The following is a 12922-nucleotide window of genomic DNA, read 5'->3' as shown; positions in this document are numbered from 1 at the left end:
TCACCGAGCTGAGACCAAAAGGGAGCACACGCAACTGGAAGTGTTCCTCTCCCAGGAAGAACCGCAGATATGTCTGATGCGGACTCCATATCAGGATGTGCATGTATGCGTCCTGAAGGTCCACTACACTGAGCCAGTCGCCCTACCGCAAAGAGGGCTTTGTTTGGCAAGGCGTGATCATCTTGAATTTCTCATGGGGAAGATAAAGGTTGAACTGGGAAAGATTGAGGATAGTGTGCGGGCCAGCCTGGTTGGGTTTGGGCACTGAACAGACGGGAGTAGAAGCCCTCCCCTTGCTCCCTGAGGGGAGCAGGCTCCACCGCTCTGAGGTCTAGAAGTTGCTGTACCTCTGCTCTGAGGGAGGGCGACCCAATTTGCTGGAAGGGAGGCATGTAGGGTAGGATAGGGGGAGGGGTAAGCAAAAACCCGCCCGAGCGATGGACAAAACTGTGATGGTCTGCCATGCCTCCAGATGAGACGAGATTCACTCCTGGAAATCAGCTAACTCTTTCCACAGCCTCAGATTGGCTGCTGCAAGGATGAACTCTGTTCGCTTGACGAAGTCGGAGCGCCGAATTGGCAATGACTTTCTTGCCCAAGGCATCCAGAAGTTTATCCACTTTGGATAGGATTTGGGCTGCTGCCGTTGAAGATGCAGAGGCTGGCTTGAGATGGAGGGTGGCCGCTTCCACCACCGTTGAGGAAGGGAGCGGACAAGCCGATAAGACTATCTCCTCAGAGACGTGAAGCTTGTATCAAGCGTCAATTCTGTTGAGGTGTAGCCCGGTGTGGGGTTTATCCCAGACCTTGCAGGCCTCAGCCAAGACGTCCTTCTGGAGGAACAGGCCGGTGCGCACCTGAGGTGACAGGGTAAAGGCTCCAGAAAGCACCCCCTACTGAGGAGTGGGGGCCTCAGGTACTGTAATATCAAGGAGGGCCATCATATCCAGGACCCGGTCATGGAATGCTCTCACCAAGCGGGGCTGCTCATCGCTATCCTGATCCGCTTGAGGCTCATCCAACAAGGCAGGAACAAAAGACTGGTCCATCAAGCATACCGCCTCAGGTTTTAAAGTATTCCGGTATGCCAGTGTCTTCTCTATAGGAGACAACGGGGGCAGAGGAGGGAGAGATGGAGGCGGTCCAGAAGGAAGCGGTGAAGGAAGTGGCACCACCAAGACCTGTATTGGAACAGCCGGGGCAGAAGGTGGGCCAGGAGGTTCAGGGTACATTTCCCTGAAAAGACGTTTGAAATAAGCCTTCCTAGGGTCAGAGTGCACAAGCATCTGACACTTCCCAAAAAAACTCATCCTAAGCCAAAGGTTTTGGTGCTGGTACAGGAAGAGGCTGCTCGTGAGGGGCATACCGCCATGAACACAAGGATGATGGTTGCCAAGAGGACCCACCACCGGCCGGATCCACATAGATCAGTGGAGCGGAAGCAGGAGGGAGCGAGACTGTGAGGCAGCAGTGTCTGAGCACGCCAGTTGAATGAAGGGTGGAATGGATTTTTGTTGTCCACATAGCGTGGAAAAGGCTGCTCAGTCCCAAAGGGAATGCTCCCAGCACCAGTAGACATGAACGTTGGTGTAAGAGAGGTATCCTAAAAGGGTTGCCGTGGACCACGGGGGTTGGCCCACCATTTTGTCGACACCTGAGGAGAACTGCGTCACATGTGGAGATGAGGCAATTGTCTCCTTAGGAGACTTAAGTAACACCTTTGCCTTGACACAAGGGTCCTCGGCAGAGCCGGCGATGGGGGGGGGAGGAGGTCATCAATGCTTACTGGACATCTTAGAAACTGCACCAGAATTAGCCTCCAGTGGAGGAACCTCGACAGAGCCGGTAATGGAGGGGTTATGGTCCGTGACCGCCCTCTTTTCCCCCCTCGATAGAACCAGTACTACCACAAGCCTGAGCATGGGACGGTTGCGGGATGTACCTCACTGACAAGACCTTCAAAGAGTATCTCTCGGTTCTGTCAATACGGACATTAGCCCCACGAAGAGGAACGTCAGGTTTTAACCCATGACGTATAGCTCCCTCAAGAGGGGCCTCGAGCCGTGACTCGGTATAAAAAGCTCCAGAAACTGAGACCTCAGGGCATACCCCGATATCCAGAGCCACAGACGAACAGGGCTGAACCTTAGCACCCAACTGGTGAGCCTTGGAACGGAGACCGGTTTTGGCAGGTCTGCTGCAGGAACCCTTGCAGAAGACTCTGGTGTGCCTATTAGGCCCTTGAGGCAGCTCAGGGAAACCCCTGGTGACAGAGCTAGACAAGCCCCTCCCAGACCTGGAAGACCCCGGGAAGGAGTCCCCTGGCCCGGGGCACCCTAAAAAGTAAAGAACTTACCAGGCGTTACTTCTTTTCATTGATGAAAAGCTGGAAATGATGTGGAGGAACGTGCTGAAACACTACCCCCCTCACTCCCCTCACCGAAGAAGACGATGTTGGAGTGCCCAGATGGAGAGGGAGTTGCAGTAGAAGCACGAATCCAAGCGATGTTTCAGGCCGAGACACTCCAAGCAAAGGGAGTGAGGTCCGCCCTTGCTAAGCGAGGTTCGCATGAAGAACAGGGCACGAATTCCAGACGCTCTGGCATAGACGGAGCACTAGATGACCGAGGAGCTGGAAGGACGGACAAAGGGAATAAAAATGAAAATTCCCAGTGATGCTTGTGCATCCAGCCTGACCGCGTGGAGAAAAGGACTAAGGGAGATATGCAGGGCAGAGCTCAGTAGGGCGGGGTTACGGCCATGTGTGGTACCCCGCATAAAAATTAAAGGAGGACAAAAATGTATGCTTTTTACAAAAGTGCTCCAGTCCCGTCCCGAAGGACGAAATGTCCCACAAGTATGGAGGAAAGGGGACGGGACGTAGGAGTATGAGATGAATACAAAAAAAAAGCGGAATTTTACAGCTACGGTGAGGTGTGGGGTAACCTATTGGGGCAACATGTCAAGAGGTGCAATATGGCCTTGGCCAGTGATGCTCACGCCGTGGCCACCTAGTGGGTCTAAAAGAAACATATTGGGGAACATGTACAGTGGGCACGGCTGAAGGCCATAGTTAGTGGGCCTAAAAGACATGTATAGAGGAGGTCACAGCCAAAGGCCGTGGGCACCTTGTTGGGGAACGGCTGTGTTCACTGGCCATGACTAGTGGCCCAGTAGGGTTTTAAAAAAGACAATGGGCCCGAAAGATGTGTATAGTGGCCAAGGCCGAAGGCCATTGTCACCTAGTAGGTCCAAAAGAAACATACTCGGGAAACATGTACAGTGGACATGGCTGTAGGCCAAGGGGAGTTAGCCTGAAAGACATCTACAGAGGCCGTGGCCACCTTATTGGGGAACATCTGTGTCCAGTGGGCATGGCTGAAGGTCATGGCTAGTGACCCGGCCGTGCGTATGTACAAAGGCCCAAGGTCCTGGCTAGTGGGCCCGAAAGACCACAGGGAGGGCTTGCCCGGTGTGTGGGTGTACCTGGATATAGCCACCAGGTGCACCAAGATAGAGGCATGAGCCATCCCAGCATTGGCCAGTGAAAGAAGGTACGGAAGGAGTTGCAGAGCTGTGATGGATGTGCAGAAGCGTAATCTTCAGAGTTCTGCACCACACTGTGAAGCGTTTCCATTTGTGGGCATATCACGACATCATAGAGGAAGCCCTGGCAGCGAATAATGGCCAAACTCTAGGGCTGCAGGAGCCAGGCCATGAGGCTCAGCGGGTTGTGGTGCAGTGTCGTCCTGTCTTCTCTGGAGAGGTCGTCGGGAAGTGGAGGCAGTCGGATGGATGGAGCCACCGACAGACAGCAGGTCCGGACACCCGATCTGCTGAGGCCATACCGGAGCAATGAGTATCATCCTGCAATGACATTGTTGGAGTGTGCTGATCACATGTAGCAGGAGCGGGATGGTACAGGAAGAGCCAACCCCACTCGAACGAGAAAGCATTCCCCAGACCTCTGCTCTGGGGGAACCTGCTGGCGAGCCTGGAACATAGAGTTGTCACCGTCGCAAAAAGGTCAATATGGGTTGGCCCGACTTACTGAACAGAAAAGATACTTGCTGCTGTTGAAGTTCCGATTCGTGGCAGGAGCGCAGCACCCTGCTGACCGACTCTCTGATGGTGTTCTTGATGCCCGCCAGGTGCAAAGGGACGAGGAACATGTCCTGAAGAATGTGCCAGTTCCACATTGTCAGGGCCTGCAGGGAGAGCGCCGGGCAGCAAGTCCCGCCCTGTTTCTGGATGTAGAACTTGGTGGTGGTGTTGTTTGTGAAGATTCTCACCACGTTCCCCCATAGTTGAGTGAGGAATGACTTGAGGCCAAGAAGACCACCCAGAGTTCCAGGATGTTGATGTGATGGTCCTCTTCCTCTCAGAGCCAGAGGCCTCTGGCGCGCGAGTGTCCGGTGTGGGCTCCCCACCATTCCAGGGAGGCATCTGTGGTGACCGTGGTCTGGTACGGTGTGATCTGAAAAGAAGCTCCTTGCGTCAGAAGTGGGCCCACTCCCCAGCATCGTAGAGCTTGTTGGAAACCCCTGGTTGAGGGCGAACTGGTCCATCCAAGAACCCGTGACTTGCAGCCACTGTGCATCCAGAAATTCTTTAAAAAGGTCTCATCTGGAGCCTGCCAAACAGAATGAGGCGGATGCAAGAGGACATTATGCCCAACAGCGACTTGATGGCTCACACTGACACGGATTGCACCGACAGGCACTGTACATTTCCCCGGGATGGCCATCACCCTCTCCTCCAAGGAGGTAGTTAGGTATGCAACCATGTTGAGACGGGCGCCCAAGAACTGAGCGTTCTGCAATGGCTCCATGCAGGACTTTGGATAGTTGATGGAGAATCCCTGCTCCGTCAGAAGGGGAATGGTCTCCGCAGAGTGCTGGTTTACAAAATGCGCAGGAGCGAATGAGCCAGTCATCCAAATAAGGGTAGACGTGGATGCCCTGGAGGAGCAGATGCGCTGCCACCGGAGCCAAACACTTTGTGAACATCCTCAGTGCTGATTTCAGGCCAAACGGTAGGGCCTTGAACTGATAAGTGTCATCCTTCGACCACACACCGCAGGAACTTTCGATGTTTTGGAAGAATGAGGACATTGAAGTAGGTGTCCTCCAGCTCCAAGGTCGACAGGAAATCCCCCTTCCTCCAGCTGGTCGAGCACATGCTGCAACGTGACCATCCTGAACTTCTGTGACTTCAAATACGTGTTGAGGCGCCGTAAATCCAGGATTTTCTGCCACCCTCTTGACTTTTTCCATACTAGTAAGTATATGGAGTACAATCCAGAGCCCCGGAGGCGCTGAGGGATGGGCTCCATCTCCCCCTTCCTTAATATGGCCTGAACATCCCTCAGCAGCTGGGCCATGTGTGGTTCTTGACGCACTATAGGAGGAATGCAAAGACACCCGTGTTGGAATTCCAGATGTGGGCCCCTGATGAACATCCAGTACCCATTTGTCCGTGGTGATGGCCTTCCACTTGTCAACAATGTTTGTTAGCCGGCTGCACACTGGGGTGCGAAAGTGGGGGCCCAGATCCACGGCTGGTTCAGACCTCCTTGGGCGTCTGTGTCCTGACCTGTGGGCGACGATGCTGACCTCCCACTGCCGTAGGCTTGCGAGCGGTCTCTCTAGGCCACCCAATCATAGGAGCGGGAGCGCTGGCGGTAGGGGGTGGTGTAACACTTGGAGGATGTGCTGGACTTTCCTCTAGAGGATGACAATCTCCTCTGCTGCCGAGTCCCCAGCGAGCATGCGGTCTCTGTGTCCGTCTTAATTGCTTTGAGCGTCCTGTCCATCGCCTTGCCAAATAGATTGCCCCATCAAAGGCAAGGCAAAAAATAAGCAGTGTGCATAGCAATTTGCTATGCAATTCTGTAGGTTTGCTAATTAAATTAAAACGTGTGTAGTAAAACTAGCTATTTAAGTTGCCCTGTTCAATGAAAACACAGCTCACCCCGCATTCAACCCTGTTTTCTCTGTGCAAGTTCAAAGGGGCTAATGGAGGGGAAGAGTGCAGCAGTAATCATCTCCTCCACTCTCAAGTGCCAAAAACCTGTGTGGGAGTGCTAGGCAAGATTTTCCTTTTCAAATAATTGCAAACCAGAAGTTAATTGAGAGGATACTTTTATTAAGCGAACTATATCCTGTCTGGCAAAGACCAGTAGGTTTTAACAATTTTTTTTTTGTTTACAAGATAGTCATGCAATTACATTCCTAAAAATGTAAGCTGTTACATAATGCATAATTACAGTAGTGCTACGGTAAAACATGGCATTGCCTACATGCTTTACAGTTACATTTGTGTTAGTGTATCTAAATCTCAATGTGAACTATACTTCATTTTGTTGGGGAAGATGCATCATATTGACTAGTGAGAATGTACATTATCAGACAGCCAAATGCTTTTGATGGCAAACCAAGTTCTGTGACCTGCTGGTTACATACATCTGTGCAACTGGTGCTTAACCCATGAGGCGATCCATGCTTCTTGACATTCTATCACCCTGTTACTTTATACCAGCTACCCAGAAAGTGAGACGGCCGCAAGCTACAATAGTCCACCTAGTTTGGCCAGTTCTTTGCCTGCTTTGCCATCCAATCTGCTTAGTCTCCTTCTTTCCTCTTACGTAATGAATACGCAAAGCTAATTAGATGTTTACACAAAGTAGTGATTAATAGTTCCATTCAGTCTGAACATCTACAGATCAATACCATGCACTGAAGTAAGCCACCAGAGCACGATTTGCTCTATTATTATGATTGCATTATATATTAGCACCTGCAGGCGACAGCTGGCCAAACTGTTTTCAGAGCCTTTTTTTAACAATTTATTTTTATTTGTGTCCATTCATGCAGCTAAACTTTTACATTTTACAGACACTCATTCAGGGTACACAAAGTCTACTCGCCCACTCGCATAGTCAAATAGATATTTGGAAAGCGTGCTATTTGAGGGGATGTTTGAAACGTATATTTAAACATTTACTTTGCCGTAAATGACAAAAGTTGTGCATGGCTTACCTCTGGGTGGCAGTACTATGCCAAAAAAGTGGATTTGTGGTTACATGCACCGTTTTACAGAAAGCGCATTTTAATTTTTTGTCATCCGTTGCTATGGGTCGAGTGCATTTCTCTTAGGCCAAGTAGGTAAACTAAGTTACTCGACCTTCAGGTCTAGCAGAATTTTAAAGAATTTGCAAGACCCGACACATCTCACATCTCACAAATGTCTTACTTTAGCGGTACACAAAAATGCTGCATTGTAGCTCATTTTAGGTCTTGGGTACAAATGTACTTCTGGTGACATTAAAAGTATTAGTGCAACATTGCTAATGTTTGCTAATCAAGAACATTTTAATTAGCAATCTCTTCTAATCAAGTTTTCAAAACAAATGTATGTCTTCAGAGGGCATATCCACCACCTTGGATTGTGCGTCTGCCTTGAAATTTGTGGCCTTCAACCAATCAACCAACCTTGGCACTGGAGGGCCACTCCATTACCAATCTGGTGGAAAATGTAGTCCACGATGTCCAATACCACCATGATGGGTGGCCAGAGGAAATCAAATAACTAGACTTGCATAGAAAGGGAATATCCAAGGCCAAATTCCCACCACAAATAACTTGCCCAGCAGGGCCTAAGCGATCCAAGCTCCCCTCACATAGAATAGGAATAGCTTACTAGCAGTGTGAGCACCACCCACAGATAACAGGAACAGTTAATTGCATCTGCAGTGCAAGCTGCTCACAGATCTACTTGTTCAAATAAGAAGGCTAACTCGGCTTCCTATATCAGAAAAACTTCATGTAGTAGGAAGTTAGTAAGCCATGATTAGAAGAAATTCAGCCTTGGAACAAAGGATTTGTGTACCAATTCCAAACCACTATTCAGCTGGTTAATTTCCTAAAGTATGTTGGTAAAGGTGATGTTAATATCAAAGGAGGATAAGTCACTCAATTTGACTTTCATTTTTCCTGCATATTTGATCTCTTCTGTATATATTTAAATTTTTAAGACACAGGCAAAACTGGGCAAATACACAGTAAAGCAAACATGACTTGTATTCTGTGTTTTGAGGTTTGATGGTAAAAGTGTCCGATGATTAAGTCTGTATTTACTGCAACTAGTTCTGCTTAATGGTATACCAGTGTTGTGATACAATAGTTCAGAGAGCCAAGTGCTCAATGCTAACATCTGTATCTAATCTCATGGTCAAATGTTGGCTGGCCCGAGTTACCCTTAGATCCTCCAGAGGTCACTCAACTATTGTGAGGCAATTATAATCACACTGCTTAGAAGTTAAAGGAACCCTGCATGAAGCGATACATAAATCAGTTAAATACCTCTGGATTACCACTTAAGTAAGTGGGTTTTCATTTTATTACAAAGGTAACTTTCATTTTTGTTTTTTAACAGTGATTGCACTAATTGGAGAGTCCAGTTTTGAATGTTTTAAGTGTAGTTTTGAAGTTTTGAAAGAGGCTGTGACCACTATAACTGTTGTAATTACAACCACACACACTTGAGCAAGGGCCTTGATGCGGCTGACCATTTACAACACTGATTGCATGTTAAGGTTTAAATGACGTTTAAACTAGACATTGCATACTCATTGATGCCCCAGATAAGGTTTTGAGGTGGCAGTAATGTACACACTGTTTTAATAATTGGAGTGTAAATTAAATTGTAAGAGTAAAAATAATTTGCCTTAGCAAGAGTGTAAATAGTAAGCGAAAGCAACCAGAACATTACTAAACTTGAAAATGAACAAAACACAACTAAAACCGTTGTGTAGCAACAATGTCTGGCTTCAAACAAGTAATGGGAAAAATCTTCTCTTACACATTAATGTCTATGAACATACCACATGGATGCATCTTGATGCATCATGCACTGGTAAGATATCTCAGCAGACTGAACGGTCACTGCAAGTCCGACAGAACGTGGACTGTCAGATCATGCTATGGTCGAGTTGAGGTTGGGCTTGGAGAACATAAAATTTAATTTCTTTAGGTGGCACCTTAAAACATTAATATTGAATGATGGCGAAATTTGGAAGAAGATGGAGAACTTTATTAATTTTTTCTTTAATGAGAATAGTGGGTCTACGAATGCTTTGATGGTTTGGGATAGTTTTAAAGCTGCTGTTTGCGGAGAACTGATCAATTGGACATCACGCTCTAGAAAGTCAGGGTTAGAAGACCTGAAACTGTTGCAAGACAAACTTGGGAATATGCAAAAGCAGTAGGAGCTGACCAGGCATGTAGAGGACACATTGAAGTTGGACAGGGCGAAGGAGGCTTTGAAATGCAAAACAGATTTACAGGCAGAGAAAGGATCAGTTTTCATGAAACGGAAATACTGGGAACAAGATGAACGGAGAAGTCATATGTTCAAAAGGTCAAAAATGAGCTGGGTGAAGTTGCATTGAAAACATGTTGTGGTGAAAAATCCGACATTCACAAACATTTCTGGTCCCTTTTTGCATCTTTATATACAGAATAGTTACCTCCATCAAGGTCTGATCTACTCGCTTTCTTTGAGAAGATTACGATTGCAAGCTTGTCCGAGGAAGACTGCTTTGGATGCTTGGGTAAGTGATGCAGACGTTTTAACAGCAATAGACCAGTTTAGCATTGGTAAATCTCCGGGCATGGACGGCTTGCCTGGGGAATTTTATAGAACTTTTAGCTCTGATACTGTGTGAGCTGTATAATTACTTACTACTGGAGGGGGGTTATTTGCCCATCCATGAAGGAGGCGATTGTTGTCCTAATCCCAAAGCCAGGTAGTGACCATACCAAATGCAGTAATTACCGTCCATCTCATTACTTAATGTAGATGCTAAATTGTTTACTAGAATTCTGACTAACAGATTGGATAAATACATGGGAGAATTGATTGCCAATCGCAAGTTGGGGTCATGCGGCAGCAATACGGTTATGATAACATCAAAATAATTATAGACGTTTGGGGATTTCCGGACATTGAAGTGGAAAACACTTTGTTAATTTTTATGGAAACGGAAAAAGCTTTTAATCGGGTCAACTGGGCATTCTTGGATTATACACTGCATTGGATGGGATTTTGGCCTGTTTTTTGGAGAGTGGTTGGCACTTTACACTCCGCTACTACTGTGAGGATTTGTGTGAATGAGGAGCTTTCGGCCCCCTTCCTTTTGTCTAGGGGTACCAGACAAGGGTGTCCGTTGTCACACTTTCTTTCAATCTGACTCAGGAGCCTTTTTGTGAATTACATTAGGCAGGAACCGGGTATTCAAGAAATTAAAGTACTTTCCTATGCAGACGACATGCCAGTGATTCTGGCCAATCCAAATGAGGGCGGAGTATTGTTGAAAAGCATGTTTGAAGTAGTAGGCGTTTTATCAGTTCATACAATCAATTGGGGGAAATCTGTAGTTTTACCACTAAAAGCATCTTTCTCGCGCAAAGGTTTGACTTGTTTGAATTGTCAGTGGGCGGACTGGAGTTTGAAATATTTGGGGGTTCATGTTGTTTGAGATCTTAAGAAGGATGTTGAGTTCAATCTTAACAAATTGATAGAGTTGCTCCAGCGGGATGTGTGTAAGTGGGATCGACTGATATTAAATATTTGAGCAAGAGCAAATGCTATTAAGATGATCATTTAGCCTAAAGTTCTTTATGTTGTTCAATTACTGCCGTTTAAATTTCCAAAGAAATTGCTTAGACATGTTGACAAGGTTTTCCAGAGATTTCTATGGGGTCTAGGGAAAAGGTCAAGAATACCTCGATACATTATGGCGCACAGTGTGCAAAAAGGCGGCTTTGGTTATCCTATTGTCGAAAAATATCGTAGCGGATTCTTATTGAAAACATTCTGCTTATAGCTTGGAAAGCGGAACGTCTGACCCATTATGGGTGTCAATTGAGAGGGACAAGTTTTTGCCGTATTGTCTGAATGGTTTATATTCCATAGGAAAGATGCCCAATTCACCTACCAAGTTAACATCTGTTGAAGTTACTGAGACTGCACAGATATCGTGACTTATTGGTAATGGCCACAATGTATGGATAGACTATGGGGCTTCAATCTGGCATAATCCTGGCCTGCAGACTGAGAAAACCTTGTGTTGGCGCAGTTGGATTAAGAGAGGAATTTTAAAGATTGGTGACGTTTGGCATGATGTTAGGATGGTATCCTTTGTTTCTCTTAGTCGCAAGTCGGCTTAGGCAAAATAGAATTCAGGAGTTATAGGGATTTATGTTCCAATGAGAACGGTTTGTGGTTTGTTTGACGCCCCGTCACGTATGGTTTCAACCTTCCTTAAAATGATGCCTATGGAGGACTCGAATATACCTTTGAGAGGCATGGATTGAGGATTTAGGAAGAGCTATTTCTGCCAGGAATGGGAGGGATTAGGGAGGGTGGGAGCAAGGTTCAAGATGGATTTGCGTTATACTCAAAGAATTTTAGGTCATCTGTACTGGACTCTTGGGCGGATGCATGGGCTAGGTATGTTGGGGTTGTGGTGGGAGGAGAGGAAATGCTGGGCAGGCTGAATACAGTCCTAGGTGTGACATTCCCACGGTCAGCCTCCTCAGTGGTTTTACTTTCAACGCAAAGGAGATGTAATGTGCCCCGTAGCTTCGGATGTTGGATCAATAAAGCACTAATGGTGGCGACAAAGAAAATCTTGAGAGTTTGGAAAACTAGGGGAAAAAACAATTGTAGAGAGTTGGCTGTGGAAGTTACAAACTTTATCCAGCTACAAGAAGCATTTGATGAAAAAACAAGATTGAGAGGGGGCTTACCTGGAAATGTGGGGCACCATTTAATGAGTTATATAGCTGAGGGCAGGCCTTTTGGTAGATTGTGGAGAGGGAATACGTATACGTTGGGTTGAGTTACTAGTGTGGATGTGGAGAGTTATGTGTGTGTGTTTTTAGTATGTCTTATTGTTTTGTGATTTATGTATGTGCTTTTACTGTTTTATTGCTCACCCTACATGGGGAACATTATATATAGTAGTTTTATGGTTAGTTCATTTGTGATATGTTTCTTTTCAAGTAGGGTTAGGTTCGTCAAGATTGCCATTAGGACATTTCAGGTATCTCAAAATGTATGTATCCTTGTGTTGGTTATTTGATTGTTCTTATTGAAAATACAAATAAAGTGTATAAAAAAAATAAAAATTGTTCGCCATCACCTCTCCCTTCCCTCTAATATCCTTATCAAGCTATAGGTTCTGATGTCAACAAGTTAACGGCAGATTTTAGACCAACAGCGACCATGTCTCCCTCCTCATTTCCTATGTCACAAGTCCAATTCAGGTAGGACCAGAACAGGCCTCAAATATGTATGGGCCTTGACGTTTTGAATTCTTTCTGGGATATCAGCAAGGAGGGAGTCAAGAGTTTTAATGGTAGAAAAGCTGGTGTGTGTCCTGGGAGTATAGGTGGAAGAAGGCATGACTGCAAGATTTGTATTTTTGACTCTCAGGAACTCCAAACAAACTACTGTTTGATTTCTGGTGCGCCATAAACCACCAGACGGAATCTACTTGTCAAACAGGTGGCTCCATGTCTTTCTATAGGTGCAAAGACTAACGTTGGTCTTTACATTACTGCAATAGTCACATTTTAAATGTATTACTTGTATTTTATTGTGTTTATTGGAGGGGAATAGCCCAAAAGGTCCTCTTTTTTCTCTCACCTTCTAGCCCTTCTTTTCATCTACTTGTTTCTGCACTGCTTTTCCAAAAATCGATGGTTTTCAAATATAAAACTTTTCCACCAATGTTGATACCCATACATTTTAAACCTTCGACGGTCACCACAGTGGAATTACATTTCCAGCTATCCAAGGTGATGGGTCCAAGGGTTACAGAAGTAGTGTAGTGGCTATTTCTTTGAATACGTTC

General features: G+C 46.2%; 1 protein-coding gene across 2 annotated transcripts in view; it reads right to left on the bottom strand.

The window, feature by feature from the left end:
• The window catches only part of CEP85L (centrosomal protein 85 like), a 1005009-nt gene that overhangs the window by 375300 nt on the left and 616787 nt on the right, over nt 1-12922 (bottom strand). The gene's annotated exons all lie outside the window — the stretch shown is intronic.

This window comes from Ambystoma mexicanum, chromosome 4p (assembly GCF_040938575.1).
Source record: "Ambystoma mexicanum isolate Mex_15411 chromosome 4p, UKY_AmexF1_1, whole genome shotgun sequence".
Taxonomy (NCBI): domain Eukaryota; kingdom Metazoa; phylum Chordata; class Amphibia; order Caudata; family Ambystomatidae; genus Ambystoma; species Ambystoma mexicanum.
The sequence above is the reverse complement of the archived record's forward strand: the minus strand, read 5'-3'. Positions and strand labels throughout refer to the sequence as shown.